This window comes from Bos indicus, chromosome 28 (genome assembly GCF_029378745.1).
Source record: "Bos indicus isolate NIAB-ARS_2022 breed Sahiwal x Tharparkar chromosome 28, NIAB-ARS_B.indTharparkar_mat_pri_1.0, whole genome shotgun sequence".
NCBI lineage: Eukaryota > Metazoa > Chordata > Mammalia > Artiodactyla > Bovidae > Bos > Bos indicus.
In genome coordinates, this window is record NC_091787.1 from 14,515,128 (window position 1) to 14,542,826 (window position 27,699).

The 27,699-nt window shown below is 37.9% G+C and overlaps 1 long non-coding RNA gene across 6 annotated transcripts in view; it reads right to left on the reverse strand.

The window, feature by feature from the left end:
* Window positions 1-27,699, reverse strand: part of LOC139180388 (uncharacterized) — a 466,644-nt gene that overhangs the window by 63,320 nt on the left and 375,625 nt on the right. The window contains exon 1 of one of the 6 annotated variants that reach the window (XR_011564647.1): window positions 14,640-14,829. The exons of the other annotated variants lie outside the window; for them this stretch is intronic. This is a non-coding gene — a long non-coding RNA (uncharacterized lncRNA). Of the gene's footprint in view, window positions 1-14,639; window positions 14,830-27,699 lie in introns of those variants that run through there. 6 annotated transcript variants of the gene reach the window in all.

Consider the following 27,699-nt stretch of genomic DNA (forward strand, 5'->3'; position numbering starts at 1 on the left):
AGTGACTGCATCGATTTACATTCCCACCAACAGTGCATAAGGGTTTCCTTTTCTCCACATCTCACCAACATTTGTTATCTTCTGTCTTCTCAGTGAAAATCATTCTAACAGGATTGTGGTGATAGCTCATTCTTGTTTTCACTTGCATTTCTCTGTTGATTAATGATGCTGAGCCTCTTTTCACTTATCTGTTGGCCATTGGTATGTCTTGTCTTCTTTGGAAAAATGTCTATTTAGTTCCTCTGCCCATTTTTAGTCAGATTTTTTTTTTTTTGCTATTGACTTGTATGAGAACCTTGAAAAAAAGTGAAAGTGAAAGTGTCTCAGTTGTGTCCGACTCTTTGCAACCCCATGGACTATATAGTCCATGAAATTCTCTAGGCCAGAATAGTGGAGTGGGTAGCCTTTCCCTTCTCAGGGGATCTTCGTAACCCAGGGATTGAACCCAGGTTTCCCACATTGCAGGTGGATTCTTTACCAGCTGAGCCACAAGGGAAGCCTAAGAATACTGGATTGGGTAGCCTATCCCTTCTCCAGGGGATCTTCCCGACCCAGGAATCAAACCAGGGTCTCCTGCATCGCAGGTGGATTACCAACTGAGCTATCAGGGAAACCTTATTTACATATTAATCCTTTATTAGCTATGATTTGCAAATATTTTCTCCCATTCCATTAGTTGTCTTTTCATTTTGTTCATGTTTATTTTTGTTGAAATGGAGCATTTATCTTGCTGTGCAGAAATCTGATGTAGTTCTACTTATCAATGTTTGCTTTTGTTGTGCGTTTGGTGTCACACCCAAAAAACTGTTGCTAAAACCAACGTCCAGAAGGTTTTTCTTATGTCTTCTTGTAGGATTTTTATAGTTTTATGTCTTAATACTTAATTCATTTTGAGAATTTTTGAGTAGCATAAGGGGTTCAATCTCTTTCTTCAACATGTGGTTATCCCATTTTTCCAGCACTATTTATTGAAGAGACTATCCTTTATCTATTAAGCACTCATGATTTCCTTGGGAAACATGAGTTGATTGTATACGTTAGGATTTATTTCTGGTCCTTTCTTCTGGAACATTGGTCTATTTGTCTATTTTTATGCCAGTCCCATACTGTTTGGATTACTATAGCTTTGAAATTAGGAAGTATAACACCTCCAATATGTTCTTCTTTCTTAGGATTGCTTTGACCATTCAGGACTTTTTGTGGTTTCATACTAATTTTAGGGTCTTTTTCTATTTCTGTGAAAAATGCCATTAGAATTCTGATAGAGACAGTACTGACTATAGATGGCTGTGGGTAGTAGTATGGCTATTTAAACAATATTAATTCTGAGTGTAGAATATCCATACTCAATCTAATTTTTTTGTGTCTTACTTAATTTCCTTCTTCAAAGTCTCATGTCTTTCAGTGTGCAGATCTTTCACTTCCTTTGCTAAATTTATTTCTAAGTATTCTATTATTTTTTTATATTATTGTGAATTTGGATCGTTTTCTTTCTCTTTCAGATGCTTTATTGTTAGTGCATAGAAATACAAGTGATTTCTATCTTGATTTTGTATCCTGCAATTTTACTGAAATCATTGATTAGTTCCAACACTTTGGGGGCATGTTTTTAAGATTTTCTATGTATATGATGATATGATTTGCAAATAAAGAACATTTTACTTCTTCCTTTTTGATTTGGATGCTTTTTATTTCTTTTTCTTGCCTGATTTCTCTGGCGAGGACTTCCAGTACTATGTTGAATAGGAGTGGTAAGAGTGGATCTTCTTTTCTTGCTCCTACTCTTAGGGGAAAAACTTTAAACCTTTTGACACTGAGTATGATGTTAGCTGTGGGTTTGTCATATTTAGCCTTTATTATGTTGGCACTGAACAGTGTTTGCTTGAGGGATGGGATGATGCAGGCAAAATGAATCTTTCTTCTCTTCTTGTGTGGTTAGTTTCAAGTTGCTTTTATCTAACTGTTTTGCTCAGGTTTCTTAAGTGGACTCCAGAGCTTTCCCAGAGCTGCTTTTGTTCATAAAAAACTGTCCAATTGTCCATCTTTATGAGGAAGGGAGGCTGGAGTGACATCATCTCAAGGAATGTATATAAAATGCTAAGAGCATAGAATGAATGCTATATTTTTGTTGTTCAGTCGCTAAGTTGTGTCCAACTCTTTGCAACCCCATGAACCACAGCACACCAGGCTTCCTTGTCCTTCACTATATCCCTGAGTTTGCTCAAACTCACGTCCATCGAGTCAGTGATGCCATCCAACCATCTCATCCTCTTGTCTCCTCCTCTTGCCCTCAATCTTTCCCAGCATCAGGGTCTTTTCCAATGAGTCGGTTCTTTGCATCAGGTATTGGATCAGGCCAAAGTATTGGAGTTTCAGCATTAGCATCAGTCTTTCCAATGAATATTCAGGGTTGATTTCCTTCAGGATTGACTGGTTTGATCTCCTTGCTGTTCAATGGACTCTCAAGAGCCTTTTCCAGCACCACAGTCCAAAAGCTATATAAACATTTGCTATAAGTGTTACTATGGTTACTATCAATGTCACAAGTGCAAATAGTTTAGCAGACATGAGTCTAAAATATATATTATTTATTTTCTAGCTGTATGGATTAGGCAGTTTATTTACCTTTCAGAGTCTCACTTGTCTCATCTGTAAAGTCATAGCTCATAGGTTTGTTATGAGAACTAAATGAGGTAACTAGTTAAAATATCCAGCAAAATGTCTGACATCCTGCTTGCTCAATACATATTGACAGTTTTCCATCCACAGTAAGTTAACATAGATTTGGTGCCACAATTATTTAGTTCACATTACTTAGGTAATTACATACAATGCACTAATAGTGATTATCAAAGCTGGTCTTTGGATTATCACTGCTTTGGGTTGGGTACAGTATGTCCTAACCTTTATGCTTGATTAAGATTGACATCCATGGTCTCTCTTGAACTTCAATGGCAAGGGTTAATGAAAATATTTCTCTGAACCACATAGCTTCTGAGAATATATAGCCTCACTTCATAACAATAAGAGGCATGGAATTTGTTTACCAGCTCCCAGAGGAGTTGGTTACAACCCCAAGATTTTCTTACCAGCCATAAAAGAATGCTTTTCTCTGGCTGGAGCCAGCACAGCACCATCTGGAAAAGTGCCAACTAGGGCACTGAGGTCTTTTTCCAGATGGTGCCAACTCTCCTTGCCTGGTTCCACAAGACTGCCTTGTGTCTTTTGTCCCTTTTATTCCCTGCCTGCATGGCAAGGCATTACACTCCCCCTGCTTTTTCCGTCTGAACCTTTTCTGGCTGACAAAAGCACATCCCCAGCCCTCCCTGACCACACCCTCCACACAAGACTACTTCCACACAGCATCACATTGTCTGTTTGCTCCTCTTGCTTTTATTTCTTGGGAGAATGTAGCTTTTAGGCTCAATCTCTCATTTCTTTAGTGGCCAAGAAATGAGACTATTCCTGAACCATAATGAGGGTTCATATCTCTATCATGGTTCCAAGGAAAGTCCAAAGTTGTCCTGGGGCATACATGAAGCATGAATGAGCCCTGTACCAGTCACCACAAAAGGAAGGTCAAAGGCATAACTGTCTTTACCTTACATGCATAATCTCATTCTTTTTACCAGCTTTCACTGTTATCAAAAGGTCAGAGAAGTGGATCATGGAATTTAGCCAACTGTTCTAAGTCACATTCTTTAGTCTGTAATATAGCAGATCATGTCCAGGGGTATCATTTGTATCTTTTCATTACTTTAAACAGTTTACACTTCTGGTTATCTGATATGAATATACAGCTGAACAGACAACACGGTTGTTTCACAGGTGTGAGATCAAGCATCTTTAGTATTTGAATGAACTTTTATTTAGTCACTGATAGCATACCTTGTTAGCGCTAAGTTTTGTGAGAACAATTCATATAAGATACAACCTTTGCATTATGGTGAGAGAAACTCATCAGTGATGACAGGTCCACAAAGTAAAATCTATGATGGAGACATACTGATAGGAGCAAGTTGAGTCCTGTCTGGAGGCAGGGGAGAGAGAGGACAAGGTGGAGACTTTGGAACACTCACAGTAAGCAGCGCAGGACCAGCCCAGGGGATATACCCCACATCCAAGGTCAGGAGCAGTGGCTGAGATGAGATACCCCATGTCCAAGGTCAGGAGCGGCAGCTAAGCTTTGCTGGAGTAGCCGTGAAGCCCCATGTCCAAGGTAAGAGAAACCCAAGTAAGACAGTAGGCACTATAAAGGAACAGAGGGCAGACAGACTGAAACCACAGTCACAAAAAACTAGCCAATCTGATCACATGGACCACAGCCTTGTCTAACTCAGTGAAACTAAGCCATGCCACGTGGGGCCATCCAAGACAGACGGGTCATGGCGGAGAGTTCTGAAAAAATGTGGTCCACTGGAGAAGGGGATGGCAAACCACTTCAGTATTCTTGCTTGAGAACCCCATGAACAGTATGAAAAGGCAAAAAGGTAGGACACTGAAAGATGAACTCCTCAGGTTGGTAGGTGCCCAATATGCTACTGGAGATCAGTGGAGAAATTACTCCAGAAAGAATGAAGAGACAGAGCCAAAGCAAAAACAACACCCAGCTGTGGATGTGACTGGTGATAGAAGCAAGGTCCGATGCTGTAAAGAGCAATATTGCATAGGAACCTGGAATGTCAGGTCCATGAATCAAGGCAAACCGGAAGTGGTCAAACAAGAGATGGCAAGAGTGAATGTCGACATTCTAGGAATCAGCGAACTCAAATGGACTGGAATGGGTGAATTTAACTCAGATGACCATTATATCTACTACTGTGGGCAATAATCCCTTAGAAGAAACGGAATAGCCATCATAATCAACAAAAGAGTCCGAAATGCACTACTTGGATGCAATCTCAAAAATGACAGAATGATCTCTGTCATTTCCAAGGCAAATCATCCAAGTCTATGCCCCGACCAGTAATAATGAAGAAGCTGAAGTTGAATGGTTCTATGAAGACCTACAAGACCTTTTAGAACTAACACCCAAAAAAGATGTCCTTTTCATTAGAGGGACTGGAATGCAAAAGAGGTCAAGAAACACCTGGAGTAATGGGCAAATTTGGCCTTGGAGTACAGAATGAAGCAGGGCAAAGGCTAATAGAGTTTTGTCAAGAGAACACACTGGTCATAGCAAAACCCTCTTCCAACAACACAAGAGAAGATTCTACACATGGACATCACCAGATGGCCATCACTGAAATCAGATTGATTATATTATTTGCAGCCAAAGATGGAGAAGCTCTATACAATCAGCAAAAACAAGACCAGGAGCTGACTGTGACTCAGATTATGAAATCCTTATTGCCAAATTCAGACTTAAATTGAATAAAGTAGGTAAAACCACTAGACCATTCAGGTATGACCAAAATTAAATCCCTTATGATTTATACAGTAGAAGTGAGAAATAGACTTAAAGGACTGGATCTGATAGACAGAGTGCCTGATGAACTATGGATGGAGGTTTGTGACATTGTACAGGAGACAGGGATCAAGACCATCCCCAAGAAAAAGGAATGCAAAAAAGCAAAATGGCTGTCTCAGGAGGCCTTATTAATAGCTGTGAAAAGAAGAGAAGCAAAAAACAAGGGAGAAAAGGAAAGATATACCCATTTGAATGCAGAGTTCCAAAGAATAGCAAGGAGAGATAAAAAAGTCTTCCAAAGTGATCAATGAAAAGCAATAGAGGAAAACAATAGAATGGGAAAGACTAGAGATCTCTTCAAAAAATTAGAGATACCAAGGGAACATTTCATGCAAAGATGGGCTCATTAAAGGACAGAAATTGTATGGACCTAACAGAAGCAAAGAGAAGGCAACGGCACCCCACTCCAGTACTCTTGTCTGGAAAATCCCATGGATGGAGAAGTCTGGTGGGCTGCCGTCTCTGGGGTCACACAGAGTCAGACACGACTGAGCGACTTAACAGCAGCAGCAGCAACAGAAGCAAAAGATATTAAGAAGAGGTGGCAAGAATACACAGAAGAACTGTACAAAAAAGATCTTCACCACCCAGATAATCATAATGGTGTGATCACTCACCTAGAGCCAGACATCCTGGAATGTGACGTCAAGTGGGCCTTAGGAAGTACCACTACAAACAAAGCTAGTGGAGGTGATGGAATTCTAGTTGAGCTATTTTAAATCCTAAAAGATGATGCTGTGAAAGTGCTGCACTCAATATGCTAGCACATTTGGGAAACTCAGCAGTGGCCACAGGACTGGAAAAGTTTAGTTTTCATTCCAATACCAAAGAAAGCCAATGCCAAAGAATGCTCAAACTCTCTGTGCATCAGGGACTTTGGAATTTTCACATAATGGCATAAAGTAATAGAAACCCCTGCTTCTCATAGGGCAATTAAAAAAAATAAAACCTCTATCCTTCAGGAAGCAGTGACTGTTCAGGATAGTCTGCTTTAACCTGTATTCCGGCATGGCCTATAATTTTAGTTTTTGTTTTGTTCTGAAGCCACACATCATGCTACTAGAGTTGCAGCTGGAGTAGAGCTCAGTTCGATCTCTGAGCTTTAGAAAATGTACCATTTCTGTGATGCCTTCCACCCTCATCTTTGGCCCTGCTCAGGGAGCCTGTACTTATGGAAACAGGGTAAGCCAATTTCACGAGGAAGAAGTTTTCTGCTTGGCAAGTTCAGGTCCCTGTAAGTGGCAGGGGAAATGTCTGGGTAGTCAGAAACCAATGTAAAAGTATGGGATGCCAGAGAATGCAGGAAGAGAGGAGGAAACTGACAAGGGAAATGAGGTAGCTTCAAATATAAACTTGGTCTTCCTTGAGGCATTTTTGTGGGGTTCTGATTATGTCCTTAGCTAAGTCTCTCTGGCCAACAGGAAATGAGATATCACATTTCTTAAGAGATAATCAGGCCTTAGCAATACCAACACTTGTAATGAAATTGCAAGGACTCCCAACCAAATTACCAACTCTTTCGTAGGGAAGGACCTCATTTTCTGGAAATACCTATTATTCCTGGAAAACAAGAAGCCCTCAGCAGTCTTCTAGGCCTGACTGGGTCAGTAGTTTCTATGCTGACCTGTAGGTCAGGATGAACGCTATTGGATGAATGTTACTGGATGAATGCTATTGGATATACTAGCAGCTGAGAAGTGGGGCACCCCTGTCCTCTGGGGTTCAATTTCACTCTAAGTTCTTTAACACCAGCTTCTTGCCAAGGCTTCACCAGCTGTTTATGATCATAACCAACCATTATCTGAGTCTGAGAACCTCATTTAACCTTACCCGAAATTCAGAGCAGAGATGGAATTTTGAGTCCAGTGATATAATTTCACATAAGGGCCAATTAGAGAAAATGTTGCATCACCTCCTCACAGTTCATGCTGCAGTAAAGTCCAAAACAAAAACCACAGACTGTGATTATTTAATATTGTTCTGGTACACAGTCTACTCAAATAAAAAACAAAATACAATTTATTCCATTCTACTGAGAAATAAAATAAAACTTATTGTAATCACTAGCAGAATATGTTTGGAGAGAAGATGATTTAGGTAATTTTTAAAATTTTAGCCAAAGTAATTTTTCCTACATATGTACTTCAAAACCACATAACTGACGACTACTCTTTTGAGCAGTACAGGGAGGAAACAGTGGATAAAAAAATAATTTCCATTTTGAAAAATAATCCAATTGCACAAGAATGTTGATAATAACTCTGACATCATTTGGAATAAGAAATTTAAAGTGCTATAATCTAAATTACTATAATGATGCAAGAAAAACATAGAAATAGGATAGTTAAACAGTAAACAGCATTTTAAAAGAATGTTTCAAAAACAGGGTCATTGTTACCAATCTAAAGGAATAGTTCTAGCTAACTTTTCAGCACATCTAGAACCTGTTCTGCTCTGTTTTTGTTTCTGTCAGAGTCCATCCTTGAAACTGAATAAAGATTTCATCCCCTCTTCTAATTATCTATTTATTTAAAGAGGGATTAGGAAGCTAGTTGACCATAAGCTAGTGATCTCCAAAAGATGAATCAGAAAATAAAATGGGGAGTACCTTGACTCATGGCAGAAATATACACTGACTGGGGAAATTTAATCAGTTTCTGTTCAGACATTGAAAACAGCAAGCCCTTATTTGTTATAATTGGTGAAATGGTTTCTCAAACATAGGCTTATGGATCTGGGAAAGCTAAACTCTCATTGGATGTTATCTCTTTCCTTCTCATATATCCAGAACTTTTTCATGGGCATAACTATTTTCCTTCTTGGCTGGTGTCCTCCAGTAATTACAAAGGACTTGAAAGTGAGGCAGCTGTCAGCCCTCTGATTGCTAGGGTTGATGTGACTGATCTGATGGACACGGACTCTTTCTTACTCCTCATGCCATGAGGAGTTCTCCTGAAGTTCAGAGAGGATGACTTCTACAAGTACAGAGGATTATTCTTCAATAAAAGGAAAGCAATCACAGCACTCTCTTGTAAGGAACTTTGTATCAGTTGGCTAATTTAAGCAGAAATGGGGAACAGTTTTAGATGAACATATAAAGAATATTTTCATGATTTTGGAAATGGTGAGGAAAGATTTCTTACTGAAGACAAAAAGCACAAACTATGCAAAATGACTGATACATTTGACTACACAAAAATGTAATTAACTAATTAAAGTCTGTATCAAAAGACAGAGTGCTCCATATGCAGTGCAGCCTCTGGCCATCACAACACCAGTCCCACCTCCTACCAACGGGTAAAGGCCAGTAAACACTGAGGAAAGAGGCGGCAGCAATCCATATTAAAAACAGCCCTCACACCAAAAATCATTAAACCTATGCAGGCTGCACAGGGATGTTTCCACATAAAAGTAACCCTCCAAGACCACAGTACTTAATTGCTTTTTCTTAACTCATAGAGCAAGAGAAATATAAGTAAAAGGAAGAAGCAGAGGAACCACTCCCAGCTGAAATAGACAGAGAATTCCCTTGAAAGAACAAACAATGAAACAGACTTCTTTAGTCTAACAGACACTGAGTTTAAAAGGGGGATAATAAAAATACTGAAGGAATTAAGAAAGGCTATCAATAGAAATGCAGATTGCTGTAAAAAGGAACTAGAAGCTGTAAGGAGCCCAGAAAAATTAGAGAATTCATTTGAAGAGATGAAAGCTGAACTAAAGGCTATGAATAGCAGAATGAATAATGCAGAAGAAGATCTGGAAGACAGAATAATGGAAACTACCCAATTAGAACAGCAGAAAGAAACCCAAATGAAAAAAAAAATTAAAGCAATATAAGAGACCCACAGGATAAAGTAAAGCATGCCAATCTACACATAATAGGGAACTGAGAAGAAGAAAAAGGGGACTGAAAACATACTTGAAGAAATTAGGGCTGAAATCTTCCCAAACCTAAAGAAGGCAATAGATGTCCAGATACAAGAAGCACAGAAGGTTCCAAAAAAGATAAACCCAAACAGACCCACACCACAATATATTATAATAAAAAATGGCAAAAGATAGAGAGGATTCTAAAGGCAACATTCAAAAACAAAGAGTTAATTACAGGGAACCTGTATAAGGATATGAGCTGAGTTTTCTACAGAAACACTGCAGGCCAGAGGAAGTGGCAAAACTTATATACTGACAACAACAAAGCATTAATAAAGGAAATTAAAGATAACTTAGAAAAATGTGAAGATACCCAACGCTGTTGGATTGGAAGAATTAATCTTATTAAAATGGCCATACTATTTAAAGCCATCTACAGACTTAATAGGATCCATATAAAATTACCCATGCCATTTTTCACAGAACTAGAACAAATAATCCTAAAATTTATGCTGCTGCTAAGTCGCTTCAGTCATATCTGACTCTGTGCAACCCCACAGACGGCAGCCCACCAGGCTCCCCCATTCCCGGGATTCTCCAGGCAAGAACACTGGAGTAGGTTGCCATTTCCTTCTCCAGTGCATGAAAGTGAAAAGTGAAAGTGAAGTCGCTCAGTCATGTTGACTCTTAGTGACCTCAAGGACTGCAGCCTACTAGGCTCCTCTGTCCATGGGATTTGCCAGATAAGAGTACTGGAGTGGGTTGCCATTTCCTAAAATTTATATGGAACCATAAAAGACTCAGAATTGCCAAAGCAATCCTGCGGAAAAAAATGAACAGAGCAGGAGGCATAGCCCTACTGCTGCTGCTGCTGCTAAGTCACTTCAGTCGTGTCCAACTCTGTGTGACCCCATAGACAGCAGCCCACCAGGCTCCCCCATCCCTGGGATTCTCCAGGCAAGAACACTGGAGTGGGTTGCCATTTCCTTCTCCAATGCATGAAAGTGAAAAGTGAAAGTGAAGTTGCTCAGTCGTGTCTGTCCCTCAGTGACCCCATGGACCGCAGCCTTCCAGGCTCCTCCATCCATGGGATTTTCCAGGCAAGAGTACTGGAGTGGAGTGCCACTGCCTTCTCCATAGCCCTACTAGATTTGGACAATACTAAAAATCTTCAGTAATTAAGACACTATGGAATTTGGACAAAAATAGACATAAGGATCAAAGGAACAGAATAGAGAGCCCAGAGAAAAGCCCACATACCTATAGTCAATTAATCTTGGACAAAGGAGGTTAAGAATATAAAATGAGAAAAAAGACAGTCTCTTCAGGAAGCGGTGCTGGGAAAGTTGGACAGTTGCATGTAAATCAGTGAAGTTAGAATACATGCTTACACTAAGTACAAAAATATACACCGGTTGCGGATTCATTTTGATATTTGGCAAAACTAATACAAGTATGTAAAGTTTAAAAATAAAATAAAATAAAAATAAAATAAAATAAACACAAAATGGCTTAAAGACTTAAACATAAGATATGATACCATTAAACTACTAGAAGAGATCATAGGCAAAACGTTCTCTGACATAAATTGTACCAGCATTTTCTTAAGTCAGCATTTTCTTTGGGAGCAAAGCAAGGCAATAGAGCAGAAACAACAACAACAAAAACAAACCTGAACCTTATCAAACTTACAAGCTTTTTCACAGCAAAGAAAACCATAAACAAAATGAAAAGATAACCTACAGTGATCAACCAAATGATACAACCAATATGGACTTAATTTCCAAAATGTACAAACAACTCATACAACTCAACAACAAAAAACAAACAATGCAATGGACAAATAGACAGAAAACCTAAAGAGACTTTATCCTAAGACATACAGATGGCCAACAGGCACATGAAAAGTTGTTCACCACCACTAATTACTAGAGAAATGCAAATCAAAACTACAAAGAGGTACCACCTCACACTAGTCAGAATGGTCAACAGTAAAAAGTCTACAAATAATAAATGCTGGAGAAGATGTGGAGAAGAGAAAACCTTTTTACACTGTTGGTGGGAATAGAAAAAAGTGTGGAGGTTCTCAGAAAACTAAAAATATACTGGCCATATGATCCAGCAATCCCACTCCTGGGTATATACCCAGAAAAAACTAATTCTAAAAGATACATGACTCCTATGTTCATATCAGCACTATTTACAATAGCCAAGGCATGGAGACAACCTAAATGTCCATCAACAGTTGAATGGATAAGGAAGATGTGGTACATATATACAATGGAATATTACTCAGTCATTAAAAAGAATGAAATAATGACATTTACAGCAACATGCATATCATAACAATTGAAGCCAGAAAGAAGACAAATACCATATGATATCACTTATATGTGGAATAAAAATTTGATATAAATCAACATATCTATGAAATGAAACACATCTATGAAACGAAAAAGAACAGACTCACAGATATAGAGAACAGACTTGTGGTTTCCAAGGGGGAGGGGGAAAGCAGAGGGAAGGAATGTGAGGGTGGGATTAGCAGAGGCAAATTATTATATACGGGATGGAAAAACAACAAGGTCCTACTGCATAGCACAGGGAACTATATTCAGTATCCTGTGAAAATCATAATGGAAAAAAATATGAAAAAGAATACATAACTGAGTCATTTTTCCATACAGAAGAAATTAACACACCACTATAAATCAACTATACTTCAATAAAATCTAAAAAAATACACTGGAGGCAAAACAAAACCAACCATAAGCCTTGGGAAAATCAAATTTGAAAAAAATTTTCAAATTTGATTAAACATTTCTTTGTGTGTGTGTGTATGTATGTATGTTTATATATATATATATATATATACACGTACATACACACACACATATATATTTTCCTCTTCTTATCTAGAGACTCTTATTACACATATAGTAGGTTGCTTGAAATCATTGCATACCTCACTAATGACGGTTTGTTTATTTCTTTTTGCTATCTTTAAATGAGCCTGTTCTTTGTTTCATCTTGGATGGTTGCTATTGCTATGTCTTAAAGTTAATTTTTCTTTTTGTCCACAATATTCAGCCTGCTATTAATTCATCAACTGCTGTTTCATCTCCTGCATTATAATTTTCACCTCTAGAATTTTAATCAGGATATTTTTCTATGCATTACATACTTACAATATTTCATTTTCCTCTAGTTTATCAAACATATGGAATACAGTTATAAAAGCTTTCCGCAACCCCCCCCCGACCCCGCCAAATGCTTGTTTGCTAACTGAAGCATTTATGTGTGGGTCAGTTTCAATACTTAATTTTTCTTCTTCTTGAGAGTTTTTAATTAGATGACATTGTGAATTTTACCTTGACAGGAGTTAGACACTTTTGTATTTCTGTTGGAAACAGTTTGATCATTTTAGGCCTTGCTTTTAAATTTTTAGGTATGAACATAACAACATTTATTTTAGGAATAATTATCCCCACTGCTGAGATAAGAGCCTTCTGACTACCCACTTTTTTCTGAATTATGAAATTCTCCAGTCTGAATGGTGGGAAGAGAAGTCAGGAAAATAATGCTGCATGAAACAATGCTAAATGATCAGAGCTTTCTTAACAAAGATTGCTGGTACCTGGGTGAACGGATGCTGAATGACAAACAAGCCTTACAAGTTAAGACTTACAGTGTTATTTATACAAGTGACTTGAGGACCTTCACACTTTACCCTCTGCCAAGAGCATTTCTCTATGTTAAAAGGCAAAAAAGTCTCTCCCTCTTTCTGGAGGAGGGGTGGGAGCAGATGGGTCAGCTCTCTTGTATAGCCCCTATGTACACACAGGAGATTTCTTCCCTAATGCATTGCCCTTTGGGGAACTGGAGCATGAGAGACGGACAACATACATTCTCTGAGTAATTAAATACTTTTCTCTGATCTAGAAACTTCATGTTTCCTGTCAAAAAATTAATAAATATAGATATAAAAACATAATAATAGGCACTATTCCCATTACTGTGTGAGTTCTGAGTACATTTAATCCTTTTCATGGTTCATTTCCCAGCCTTGGGTATTTTCATCACAAATATCCACTGATTAGTATTCTGCTGCATCTTTCTGCAAGTCTCCAGAGTTCTCTGTCTGTTTATAGTTCTCTCCTCTGGTATTCTGTCCTGTGAATTCTAGCTATTTGGGATTCCTCAGCTTAGGGAGCACACAAAGCTTTGCCTGAGTTAGTCTTTACTGTGCCATGACATGAAAATAAGCATCAGAGGGTTCTTCTCATTTTTCTTGTATCTCAGCAATCACCATTCTTTGTTGCCTAGTGTTCAATGTCATAAATTTTGTCTAGTGTTTTAATTGTTAAGGTTTAAGGGAGGGGTAAATCTAGTACTCTGTCTCTGATGGGAGTAGAAGTGATACTGAAACATTTTCAGCAGAGAAAATTTTAAAGAGAACCAACTGCCCATATCAGGAGAATAAACAAAGACATTTTCAGATAATCATACAGTGATATACACTATAGCCAGCATTTTAATAAAAAATGTCACACATGCAATTTTGAGCATCAGAGACATACATACAACTGCCTCATTAGCCCCACTTAACAAAGGTGAAAAGTTGTAGAATAATATGTAGATTCTCATAGAAGACAAATATTTTATAAACAGGCAAATCAATATTATATAGTAATTTTGAATACCTACACATGGACAATGAGTATAAAAACTTCTATTAGAATGATAAGCATCTAACTGAAAAATGTTGATCAGTTACCTTTTGGAAATAGCATATATTTACAGTTTTATTTCCTAAGATATTTGGTCAGTACATAGATATATGATTGTAGACAAAGCAGCAGCCCTCTTCAAAATCCAGCTCTGTAGTGTTTCTCTAAAATTATTACAGGAAGTTAAGATTTTAATCTGTTTTTTCAACAATGATTTTGAAATTCATATAATATCCTATATAAATCCCTTTTGGCTTAAAGTAGCTAAAGTATCTTCAAGTCTCTGCAATTAAAGCTTGACTCATATAAAATATCATTCAGAAAATGAAGACCTGTAGTATGAAGGATGTATATATTTAAATAGGTAGAGAAGGGGTAAGATATTTTAGGTACAGAGAACAGTCGAAACCGAGAAACTAGAATCTTCTCACTTACATTTAAACATTCTCAATTCACCCACATCTTAGAGGATAGACCCACTTTCCCCTCTATACACTAACACCTGGCTTTTGGCAATTAACTTCCATTCCACTAAAATTATTGGAGAATTTTAACATTCCACTTACTTGACCTCTAAGTGTGTTCATTAATCCCACTTACAACATTCCCTGGTGGTCCAGTGATGAAGAATCTTCTGGGGACATGGGTTCTATCCCTGGACTGAGAAGATCCCACATACTACACCACAACTGGTTCGTGCTCTACAGCCCTCAGGCCACAGCTACTGAGCTCTCATCTCCTGACGCCTGCGTGCCCTCTGGTCTGTGCTCCACAACAAGAGGAGCCACCAGGAGGAGAAGCCTGTGCACTGCAACCAGAGAGTAGCCCCTGCTGGAGCAACTAGAGACAGCCCTCACACACCAGTGAACACTCAGCACAGCCAATAAGCCGTGCTGAGAAGAAAGAGAGAAAGTCATATTGAAATAAGAAAATCATATTGTATAATACAACCTAAATATGAACAACTTAAAAAAATTCTTAACAACAATAAAAAGTGTGACTGAATATACACATATACATATACACCCATAAGCAAAATCAAAACAGTCCAACAAAAATAAAGTACAATAGATTGACCTGGTGAACAAAGGAGACCAAAAATTATATCTACCAGAACAAAACTAACCAAAGCACAAACTGGAGAACAAAACTAAAGCAAGGTGCCATGTGGGGAATAAAGCAATGAAAATAAAACTAACAAATATGTTGAGAGGAAAGGAGAAAAAGAAAGAAGGAATAGATATGCAAAGTTAAATAGAGGTAGATAAAGAAGATTTATATATATTAACTGCAAGGGAATAAGAACAGTAGGAAAAACAAACAAAGGAATCAATGTAGAAAAAATAATAGGTTTAAAAAATTAAAAAAAGATTAAAACATAAAAAAAAATTAAAAGGAACACTGAGCAGAACTGCAAAAGCACAACACAGAGTCAGAAGTTTATAACAATAAAAAATGTGACTGCTAAAATTGAAAACTACAACAGAGTAGGGGAAAAGGGGGAAAAAAGAGAAAAGAATCCAAAAGAATCTGCAGAACAAGTCAAAATGTAAGAATAATAAATGTTTTTCTTGAGTCACTGCTGTCAGAGTCCTTTCCCCCACTGGGAGTCACAGTCCACCTCACCTCCCTAGGATGCCCTCCAACACCGTGCTGATCTCTGGACCTGCTGTGGGGCAGCTCAGATTCTAATCTGGCCCTATTCCAGTGTGTTCTTGCCTCCAATGTCCACAGCTAGTTATCAGAACGAGTGTGTTTTCTTTTGTGGGAGCTCTCAAGGACCTATATATCTGTGGACTGTGTGCCTAGTTGATCCTGTGGATTTAATCTGCAGCTTGTTCAGCTGGTAGGAAGGTTTTGGGTCTTCTTCCTTAGCCACACTGCCCCTGGGTTTCAATTGTGGTTTTATTTCCACCTCTATATGTGGGTTGTCCACTGGGGTTTGCTCCTGAGGCTGCCCTGGAGGACTCGGGTTTGCCTCTGTGAGGTGTGGAGGTGGTGCAGTTGCTTGGGTTGCAGGGGTTCTGGCACCACCATGTACTCAGGGGAGTTGGAGGGTAGGGCAGCAGGAAATACAGTACTCTAGAAGGGTATGGCAACCAGTATTGGCCAATACGCTGCAGTATTCTTGCCTGGACACCTCCCTCTCTGACAGAGCAGCCTGACAGGCCATAGTCTACAGGGTTGCAAAGAGTCAGACACAATCAAAGCGACCCTGTGTGCATAGACACAAGACTTTTTGTTGCCTGTGGCAGCCCTGCCCCAGTGAGAGTTGAACATGAAGGTGGCACAGCTGCTTGGCTTGCAGGGACCCAGGTGGTGCCTAGTGTGCGGGGACATGGACTGCCTCCACTGCAGGAATTATGGCCCTATCAGAGTCTTTTTTCGAGCTTCTTGTAGCTGGCGATCTGAAGGCCTCTTTGGCCAGTTTTTCCCTGTAGCTTTGCCTGTTCAGGCACTTAGAGGCCTCCCTTGCCTAGGGTCCTTCTCTGTTGTTTGGTGCATCAGGCACATAGAGGGGCCCCCCTGGCTGGGGTCCTACTCTGTATATCTGTGCATCAGGCACTTAAAAGGGCACCCTGGGTGGGGTCCTACTCTGTATTTCAGTGCACCAGGCATTTGATGGGTCAGCCTATTTATTGTTCAGCTGCCAATGCTGGCGGTGTGGGGAGAGAGAGGCCATGGTGAGGCTCCACCCACTACGTGTGACTCAACAGTATCACCTTGCTTCCATGGCTGCCTGGCTTTCTTCCCCTGGCATTTCCCACCACGAACTCCTCCCTCACGTCCCCTTGATCTGTCTCTTCACAGTCAGCTGCAGCCCTTGCCCTGGGATTGCTCCACAATCCCTAAACTCCAGCTCCCAGCCACTGCACCTTCCAGGGGACCAGAGTTTTTGTCAGGCATATTTATGGCTGCAGCAAGGACTGTCTAGTTCTCATTCCATTTAGGCTGTCACAGACCAGCTGTTTCACTCTCAGCCTTAGATGGTTCTCCTCTGACTCAGATAATTGCCCTGATATGGGGATCAGACCCCTGTTTCAGTTCCCCCATCTGCTGAGGGCAGATCTAGTCCTACTCTCACTCCTGTTTTCCCCCCTAGTTCCTTCGTCCTACTGAGTTTTGCATGGTTCTATTCTTTTCCACTGGTTAGGTACTCCTGTCTGCTCTCAGCTGGTGTTTTCTGCATGCACTTCTGTGTCTGAAGGTGTATTTGTGATGTATCCATGGAGAGAGATGTATTCCATGTCCAACTACAGTGTCACCATCTTGTCTCTTTATAATTTTAATTTTTTAAAACCTATTATATTTTTTATTTATTTCTTTGCCTTTTCTACTGTTCTTTTCCACTTGCAGTTAATCTTTAATGTATATAAATCTTCTTCATCTACCTCTATTTAACTTTGCATATCTATTTTTTTTCTTTCTTTCCTTTCCTCTCAATATATTTGTTAGTTTTCATTGCTTTATTCCCCACTTGGCATCTTGCTTTAGTTTAATTTTCCAGTTTGTGCTTTAGTTAGTTTTGTTCTTAAATGGTAAATATAATTTTTTATTTCCTTTGTTTGCTGGGTTAATCTACTGTATTTTATTTTTTGGGACTATTTTTACTTTCCTCATGGGTGTATATTCCATGATTTTAAGTATTATTTGCCTGATTTTGTAATTCCTATTTGGGGTTCATTTTTGGTTTCTCATTTTTGGATATTTGTTTTAATCTCACTTAATGCCTTAACACACCACTTGTAGAATCTTCCTGACCAGATTCAAGCCCTGAGCCTTTGGAGTGGGAGTACTGACTCCAAGACCCTAGACTACCAGAAAACTAACCCTAGGGAGGATCAAACAGTGAGAACTCACACAAATGAAACTACATGAATACAAGACCCAGCATCACCCAACCACCAGTAGCACCCTGTGTAGGACGCCTCATGTAAACAACAAACAAAACAAAAATACAAACCCAGTCATCAGCAGACAGGATTACCACCTCACTCAGCCTTGCCCATCAGAGGAAAAACACACAAAAACTCAGCACAAATCTCACCCTATACAAAGCTTACACAAACCACTGGACCAAACTAAGGAGGGCAGAAACCAAAAAGAAGAAAGAATTCAACCTTCTCCAAGGAACAAATTCAATTTTCCTTGAAGCCTGGGAAAAGCAGATCTCAAACACAATAAATTAAAAAAAAAATAATGAAAAGGCAGAGAAATACTACACAAATGAAGGAAAAAATTAGAAACACAGAAGTTGAAATAAATGAAGAGGAAATAGGCAAACTACCTGAAAAAGAATTCAGAATAATGATAGTAAAGTTGATCAAAAACTTTGAAAACAAAATGGAGAAAATGCAAGAATCATTTAACAAAGACCTAGAAGAATTAAAGAATAAACACACAGATACAACACCATTAGTGAAATTAAAAATACTCTAGAATAGATCAATAGAAGAATATCCAAGGCAGAAGAATGGATCAGTGAGCTGGAAGATAAAATGGTGGAAATAACTTCTGAAGAGCAGAATAAAGTAAAAAGAATGAAAAGAACTGAGGATAGTCTCAGAGACCTCTGGGACAATATCAAGAGCAACAACATTCGAATTATAGGGGTCCCAGAAGAAGAAGAGAAAAAGAAAGGATATAAAAAATTTTTGAAAAGATTATAGTCAAAAATTTCCCCAACATGGAAAAGCAAATAGTCAATCAAGTCCAAGAGGCACAAAGAGTCCCATAAAGGATAAATCCAAGGAGAAACATGCCAAGACACATACTAATCAAACTAACAAAGACTAAACACAAAGAAAGAGTATTAAAAGCAGCAATGGAGAAGCAACAAGTAACATACAAGGGAAACCCCATACACTTTACAGCGATCTTTCAGTAGAAACTCTGCAGGCCAGAAGGGAATGGCAGAATATATTTAAAGTACTAAAGGGGAAAAATCTACAACCAAGATTACTGTACCCAGCAAGGATCTCATTCAAAATTTATGGAGAAATCAAAAGCTTTTCAGACAAGTAAAAGTTAAGAGAATTCAATACCACCAAACCAGCTTTACAACAAATGTTTAAAGGGACTTATATAGTTAAAGAAATACAAGAGAAGAAAAAAGATCTACCAAATCAACCCAAACAATTAAGAAAATGGCAATAGAAACATATATATCAATAATTACTTTAAATGTAAGTGGATTAAATGCTCCAACCAAAAGACACAGACTGGCTGAATGGATACAAAAACAAGACCCATACATATGCTGTCTACAAGAAACCCACTTCAGACCTCAAGACAAATACAGACTGAAAGTGAGAGGATGGAAAAATATATTCCATACAAATGGGAAGCAAAAGAAGACTGGAGTAGCAATCCTCATATCAGGAAAAAATAGACCTTAAAATAAAGAAGATGACAAGAGATAAGGAAAGACACTGCATAATGATCAAGGGATCAGTCCAAGAGGAAGACGTAACAATTGTAAATATCTATGCACCCAACATGGGAGCACCTCAATATATAGGACAAACATTAACAGATATAAAAGGAGAAACTGACAGTAACACAATGATAGTAGGAGACTTTAATACCCCCACTCACACCAATGGACAGATCATCAAAACAGAAAATTAATAAGGAAACCCAAGTCTTAAATGATACGTTAGATGAGATGGATCTCATTGATATCTTCAGGACATCCCATCCAAATGCAGAAGAATACACCTTCTCAAGTGCATATGGAACATTCTCCAGGATAGACCACATCTTGGATCACAAATCAAACCTCAGTAAATTTAAGAAAACTGAAATCATATCAAGCACCTTCTCCAACCACAGTGCTATGAGACTAGATATCAATTACAAGAAAAAAACTGTAAGAAACAAAAATTCATGGAGATTAAACAACACGCTTCTAAATAACCAATAAGTTACTGAAGAAATCAAAAGGGAAATCAAAAAAATTTCTCAAAACAAATGACAGTGAAAACATGACAACTCAAAACCCATGGAATGCAGCAAAAGCAGTTTCCAAGAAGGAAGTTTGGTTGTTTTGGTTTGTCACTAAGTCATGTCTGACTCTTGCGACCCCATGGACTGTAGCCTGCCAGACTTCTCTGTCCATAGGATTCTCCAGGAAAGAATACTGGAGTGGGTTGCCATTTCCTTCTCTAGGGAATCTTCCCGACCCAGGGATCAAATCTGGGTCTCCTGTATTGCAGGCAGATTCTTTACCAACTGAGCTATGAGTTTATAGCAATACAATCCTACATCAAGAAACAAGAAAAACATCGAATAGGAAACCTAACTTTACACTTAAAACAACTGGAAAAAGAAGAAGAACAACAACAAAAAAAACCCAAAACTAGTAGAAGGAAAGAAATCATAGAGATCCAAGCAGAAATAAGTGGAAAAGAAAGAAACAATAGTAAAGATTAATAAAACTAAAAGCTGGTTCTTTGAGGAGACAAACAAAATTGACAAACCTTTAGCCAACTTACCAAGAAAAAGAGAGAGAAGAATCAAATCAACAAAATTAGAAATGAAAAAAGAGAGGTTACAACAGTCAATGCAGAAATACAAAGGATTTTAAGAGACTATTATGAACAACTATATGACAATAAACTAGATAACCTGGAAGAAATGGACAGATTCTTAGAACTAAGTTCAATCTTCCAAGACTGAACCAGGAAGAAATATAAATCATGAACAACCCAATCACAAGCACTGAAATTGAAGCTGTGGTAAAAAATCTTGCAAAAAACAAAAGCCCAGGACCAGACTGTTTCACTGGAGAATTCTATCAAACATTTAGAGAAGAGCTAACGCTAATCCTTCTAAAAACTCTTTCAAAAAATTGCAGAGGAACACTTCCAAATTCATTCTACGAGGCCAACATCACTCTGATACCAAAACCAGGCAAAGACAACACAAAAACAGAAAACTATAGGCTAATATCACATATGAACATAGATATAAAAATCTTCAACAAAAGTTTAGCAAACAGAATTCAGCAAGACATCAAAAAGCTCATATATCATGACCAAGTTCGATTTATTCCAGGGATGCAAGGATTCTTCAATATATGCAAGTCAATAAATGTGATACACCATATTAACAAATTGAAAGACACAAATCATATGATAATATCAATAGATGCCTTTGACAAAAAGCCTTTGACGAATTTCAGCACCCATTTATGATTAACACTCTTCAAAAAATAGGCATAGAAGGAACCTACCTCAACCTAGTAAGGCCCATATATGATAAGCTTACAGCAAACATTATTCTCAATGGTGAAAAACTGAAAGCATTCCCCCTAAGATCATCAAAAGGACAAGGGTGTCCAATTTCACCACTATTATTCAACATAGTTCTGGAAGTCCTAGCTACAGCAATCAGAGAAGAAAAAGATGTAAAAGGAATCCAGATCGGAAAATAAGAAATAAAACTCTCACTGTTTGCAGATGACATGATACTGTACATAGAAAACCCTAAAGATAATATCAGAAAATTACTAGGGCTAATCAGTGAATTTAGCAAAGTTACAGAATGCAAAATCAGTAAGCAGAAATCACTTGCATTTCTATACACCAACAATGAAAAATCAGAAAGAGAAATTAAGGAATCAGCAAATTGCAACAAAACAAATTCAATATCTAGGAATAAACTTACCTAAGGAGACAAAAGAACTGTACACAGAAAACTATAAGACATTAATGAAAGAAAGCAAAGATGACATAAACAGGTGGAGAGATATTCCATATTCCTGAGTAGGAAGAATCAATATTGTGAAAATGACTATACTAACAAATGCAGTCTACAGATTCAATGCAATCCCTATCAATTACCAATGGTATTTTTTCACAGAACTAGAAACAAAAAATTTCACAATACATATGGAAAGACAAAAGACGCCCCCCATAGCCAAAGCAGTCTTGAGAAAGAATGAAATTGGAAGAATCAACCTTCTTGACTTCAGATTATACTATAAAGCTACAGTCATCAAAACTGGCACAAGAATAGAATGGTATGGTACTGACACAAAAACAGAATTATAGAGCCATGAAACAAGATAGAAAGCCCAGAAATAAACCCATGCACCTATGGGTACCTTATTTTTGACAAAGGAGGCAAGAATATACAATGGGGTAAAGACAACCTCTTCAATAAATGGGAAAATTGGACAGCTACATGTAAAAGAATGAAATTAGAACACTTCCTAAAACCATACACAAAGATAAACTCAAAACGGATTAAAGAGCTAAATATAAGACCAGAAACTGTAAAACTCTTAGAGGAAAACAAAGGCAGAACACTCGATGACATAAATCAAAGCAAGATCCTCTATGACCCACCTCCTAGAGTAACAGAAAAAAAAAAAAAAGTAAACAAGTGGGACCTGATTAAACTTGAAAGCTTTTGAACAGCAAAGGAAACTATAAGCAAGGTGAAAAGACAACCCTCAGAATGGGAGAAAATAACAGCCAATGAAACAAGTGACAAAGGATTAATTTCCAAAATATACAAGCAGCTCATACAACTCAATACCAACAAAAAAACAACCCAATCCAAAAGTGGGAAAAAGACCTAAACAGACATTTTCCAAAGAAGACATACAGATGGCTAAGAAACATACATGAAAAGATGCTCAACATCACTCATTATTCAGTTCAGTCTCTCAGTCGTGTCTGACTCTTTGCGACCCCATGAACCGCAGCACGCCAGGCCTCCCTGTCCATCACCAACTCCCGGAGCTTACCCAAACTCATGTCCATTGAATTGGTGATGCCATCTAACCATCTCATCCTCTGTCATCCCCTTCTCCTCCTGCCTTCAATCTTTCCCAACATCAGGGTCTTTTCAAATGAGTCAGCTCTTTGCATCAGGTGGATGAGAAATGCAAATCAAAAGCACAATGAGATATCGCCTCACACTGGTCAGAATGGCCATCATCAAAACGTCTACAAACAGTAAATGCTGGAAAGGGTGTGGAGATAGGGAACACCCTGGCACTGTTGGTGGGAATGTAAATTGATACAGCCACTATGGAAGATGGTATGGAGATTCCTTAAAAAACTAGGAATAAAACCATCATATGACCCAGCAATCCCACTCCTAGGCATATACCCTGAGGAAACCAAAATGGAAAAAGACACATGTATCCCATTGTTCACTGCAGCACTATTTACAATAGCTAGAATATGGAAGCAACCTAGATGTCCATCGACAGATGAATGGATCAAGAAACTGTGGTACATATACACAGTGGAATATTACTCAGCCATAAAAAGGAATGCATTTGAGTCGGTTCTAATGAGGTGGATGAACAAAGAACCTATTATACAGAGTGAGGTAAGTCAGAAAGGGACAGATAAATATTGTATTCTAAATGGTACTGAAGAATTTATTTATAGGGCAACAATGGAGAAACAGACGTAGAGAACAGACTTATGGACATGGGGAAAGGGGAAGAGACTGTGAGATGAATGGAAAGAGTAACATGGAAACTTATATTACCATATGTAAAATAGATAGCCAATGGGAATTTGCTCTATGGCTCAGAAAACTCAAACAGGGGCTCTGTATCAACTTAGAGGGGTGGGATGAGGAGGGAGATGGGAGGGAGGTTCAAAAGGGAGGGAATATATGTATACCTATGGCTGATTCATGTTGAGGTTTGACAGAAAACAGCACAATTCTGTAAAGCAATTATCCTATGATAAAAAATAGATTATTTTAAAAAATTCTTTCTTCAGCTTATAATACTCTGCCAGTTCTCCCCTTTCTTTCTGGTCCTTCATTTTCAGCCTTCAATGCAGGCTCATATATCAGGCCATTTAATACTGGATTTCTGAAGTCTGGTCGTTGTTCCTTTCCTCACTTTACTCTATACTATATCCTTAAGGGATATAATTTATGCCCATGGTCTCAAATACGTTTATGTACAAGTAAATTTCAAATTTCTATCTCTTGCCCTGAAATCTCATATGAATACCATTTTATATATATATATATATATATATATATATATATACATACACACAAAGCTTCCAATTAAGTAAGTATCTCCAATTAGTAAAGGCTCCTCAAACTATCATGTCAAAAATCAAAAGCATATTTGCTTTCAGTCATCTACGCAAGTTAGGCCCCAGTTTTAAAGGTGAGAATGGTCTTTAAAATTGGCAAAACTAAGTAATCTGACAAAGTCACAAGATCCAAGAATTTAATGAAAAAAACAACAACAAATCATGTCTTGACATTTGTCATCACTTGTTAAATATATCATGAATGTATAGATTGCAACCCCATTCAGAACTGATCATCACATTCTTACAGTAAAATTATTGGTGCAAGATGAAAAGCGTTGTTGAAATTCTGTTTTCCATGAATGAATCTGGTGGAAATGATAATATCTGAATGAGTGAAAGCAAGCAAAAGACAAACGTGCATACATCTTTAAAATGAACATCATTATGATGCCCTCTATCACATAGTTTTGGAAATCAGAGACAAAACAATTACACAAGAAAAAAAAGTCATCAAAATTGGAAAGGAAAAAGTAAAACCATCACTATCTGCAAATGACATGATATCATACACAGAAAATCCTAAAGACTTCAACCAAAAAACCATTGAAACTAATAAACAAATTCAATAAAGGTACAATATACAAAATCAATACCCAAAATCTGCTTTGTTTCTGTATGCTAATAGCAAACTATCAGAAAACCCATTTACAATTGAGTCAAAAAGGATAAAATAACTAAGAATAAATTTAACCAAGGAGTTGAAAGACCTGTTCACTGAAAACTAGATGGCACTGATGAAGGAAATTGAAGAAGATACAAATATATGGGAGGGTTTTGCAGGTTCATGGATTGGAAGCATTGATATTATTAAAATGTCCTTACTACTCAAAGTAACCTACAGATTCAGTGCAATCACTGTCAAGATTCCTAGAAATAGGAAAAACAATCCTAAAATTTGAATGGAACCACGAAAGACACTTAATAGCCAGAGTCATCTTGAGAAAGAAGAAGAAAACTGAAGGCATCATTTTTCTTGATCTCAAATTATTTTACAAAGCTATTGTGATCAAAACAGTATGATATTGGCATTAAAACAGATACGCAGAAAAATGGAAAAGATTAGAGAACCCAGAGAAAAGCCAAACATGTAAGGTTAATTAATTCATGACAGAGGAATCAAGAATACATAATGGAGAAAGTACAGTCTATTCAATAAACAGTGTTGGGAAAACTGAACACAAAAGAATGAAACTGGGCTGCTATCTAACACCATACACAAAAATTAACTTAAAATTGATTAAAGACTTGAATGTGAGACCTGAAACCATAACACTCTATAAGAAAAAAATAGGTAGTAAGTTTCTTGTTTTAAGTTTTGGTGATGATTTTTCAATCTGATGCCAAAAAGCAAAAGCAATAAAAGAAAAAAAAAAAAAAAAAAAAGGAGGGGAACCATTTTAAACTAAAAAGCTTTCATATAGAAAAAAAGAATTGACAAAATGAAAAGGCAACCTACCAAATGGGAGAAAATATTTGCAAACGATATATTTGATAAAGATTAATATCCAAAATAGATAAAGAACTCATAAAACTCAATATAAACACTCAAATTCAATTGAAATCTGGGCAGAGAATCTGAAAAGACAGTTTTCCAAGGAAGACATACAGAAGGCCAACACGCACACAATAAAAAGTTCAACATCACTAATCGTTAGAGAAATGCAAATTAAAACCACAATGGTGATATCTATAATGTCACAGCTATTAGAATGGGTATTATCAAAAAGACAAGAAATGAAAATTTTTGGAAAGGACATGGAGAAAGGGAGTCCTTCCACACTCTTAGAGGAAATGTTAATCAGTGAAGTCACCATGGAAGTTTGTTAGAAAATTAAAAATAGAATTACTCTATGACCCAGCAATTCCACATCTGGGTATTTACTAAATGAAAACAAAAATGTTAACTAGAAAAGTTATATACAGCCCTTGCTCACCAAAACGTTATATACAGTATCCAAGATATGAAAATAACCTAACTCAACATATGAACTGATAAATAAAATGTGATAAACACATTCACATGTGCACAGAGTAATACTCTTCAGCCACAAAAAATGGTGAAATCTTGCCATTTGCCGTAATATGAATGAACCCTGAACAGACCCTGAATATTTCACAATTTATACTAAGTGAAATAAATTAGACAGAAAAAGACAAGTACTACAAGATCTCACTTATACATGGAATATAAAAAAACTCCAACCCCTGAAAACACACAACTCCCCCAACCCCAGAACTAATGGATAGAAGAGACTGGTGTTGCCAGAGGTGGGCAAAATGGGTTAAGGTCGAAAGGTATAAACTTCCAGTTTTAAAATAAGTAAGTCCTAGAAGTGCAGTGTGTGTGTGCAGTCGTGTCCGACTCTTTGTGACCTATGGACTGCAGCCCGCCAGGCTCCTCTGTCTATGGGATTCTCCAGGCAAGAATACAGGAATGGCTTGTCATGCCCTCCTCCAGGGGATCTTCCTGACCCAGGGATCAAACCTGTGTCTCTTACGTCTCCTGCACTGGCAGATGGGTTCTTTACCACTAGCGCCACCTGCTAAAGGGGAAGCTCCAGTATTCTGGTCTCTGATGCGAACAGCGAACATCAGGAAAAGTCCCTGATTGCTGGGAAACATTGAGGGCAGAAGGAGAAGAGGGCATCAGAAGATGAGATGGCTGGATGGCATCACCGATGCAACGGACATGAATCTGGGCAAACTTTGGGAGTTGGTGATGACAGGGAGGCCTGGCATGCTACAGTCCATGGGGTGGCAAAGAGTTGGACAAAACTGGGGGAATGAACAACAGAAATATAATGTACGTTATAGTGACTGCAGTTAATAATCCTGAATTGAATATTTGAAAGTTGCTAAGAGATTAGATCTTAAAAGTTCTAATCATAAGAGAGATTTATAACTACGCATGATAAGGAATGTTAAGTTATTGTGGTGATCATTTTGCAATATTTACCAATATTTCATTCTTGTATTGTATACCTGAAACTAATATAATATTTAAATTATAGCTCAATAAAAAAGGAAAATCCTTGGAGTGATTTAATTTGGGGAAATTATTAATTAGAAATGCTATAGAAAAAGATAAGAAGACAGGTAAGAGTAGATATTATTTAGGATACTTATTAAATACAGGACTGTAATAGTTGCTTTTTGTGTTGGGTTGACAAATAGCTTGCTGTTATGAATGGTTGATTAATCTTTAGTAGAGTAATATTAGGGGCTTACTGATGGCTCAGTCATGAATCCGCCTGCAATGCAGGAGACCTGGGTTTGATCCCTGGTTTGGGAAGATTCCCCTGGAGGAGGGTATGGCAACCCACTCCAGCATCCTTGCCTGGAGAATCCCCATGGACAGAGGAGCCTGGAGGGTTACAGTCCATGGGATCGCAAAGAGTCAGACACGACTGAGCGACTAAGCACAGCACACAGCCCTGAGTAATAGTAGAGAGCTAATATACGTTCCATGTAGAGATTAGATTTTTTTGAGAAAGAAGATTACAGAAAATTTAAAATTACAAAGCATAATTAAACAAAA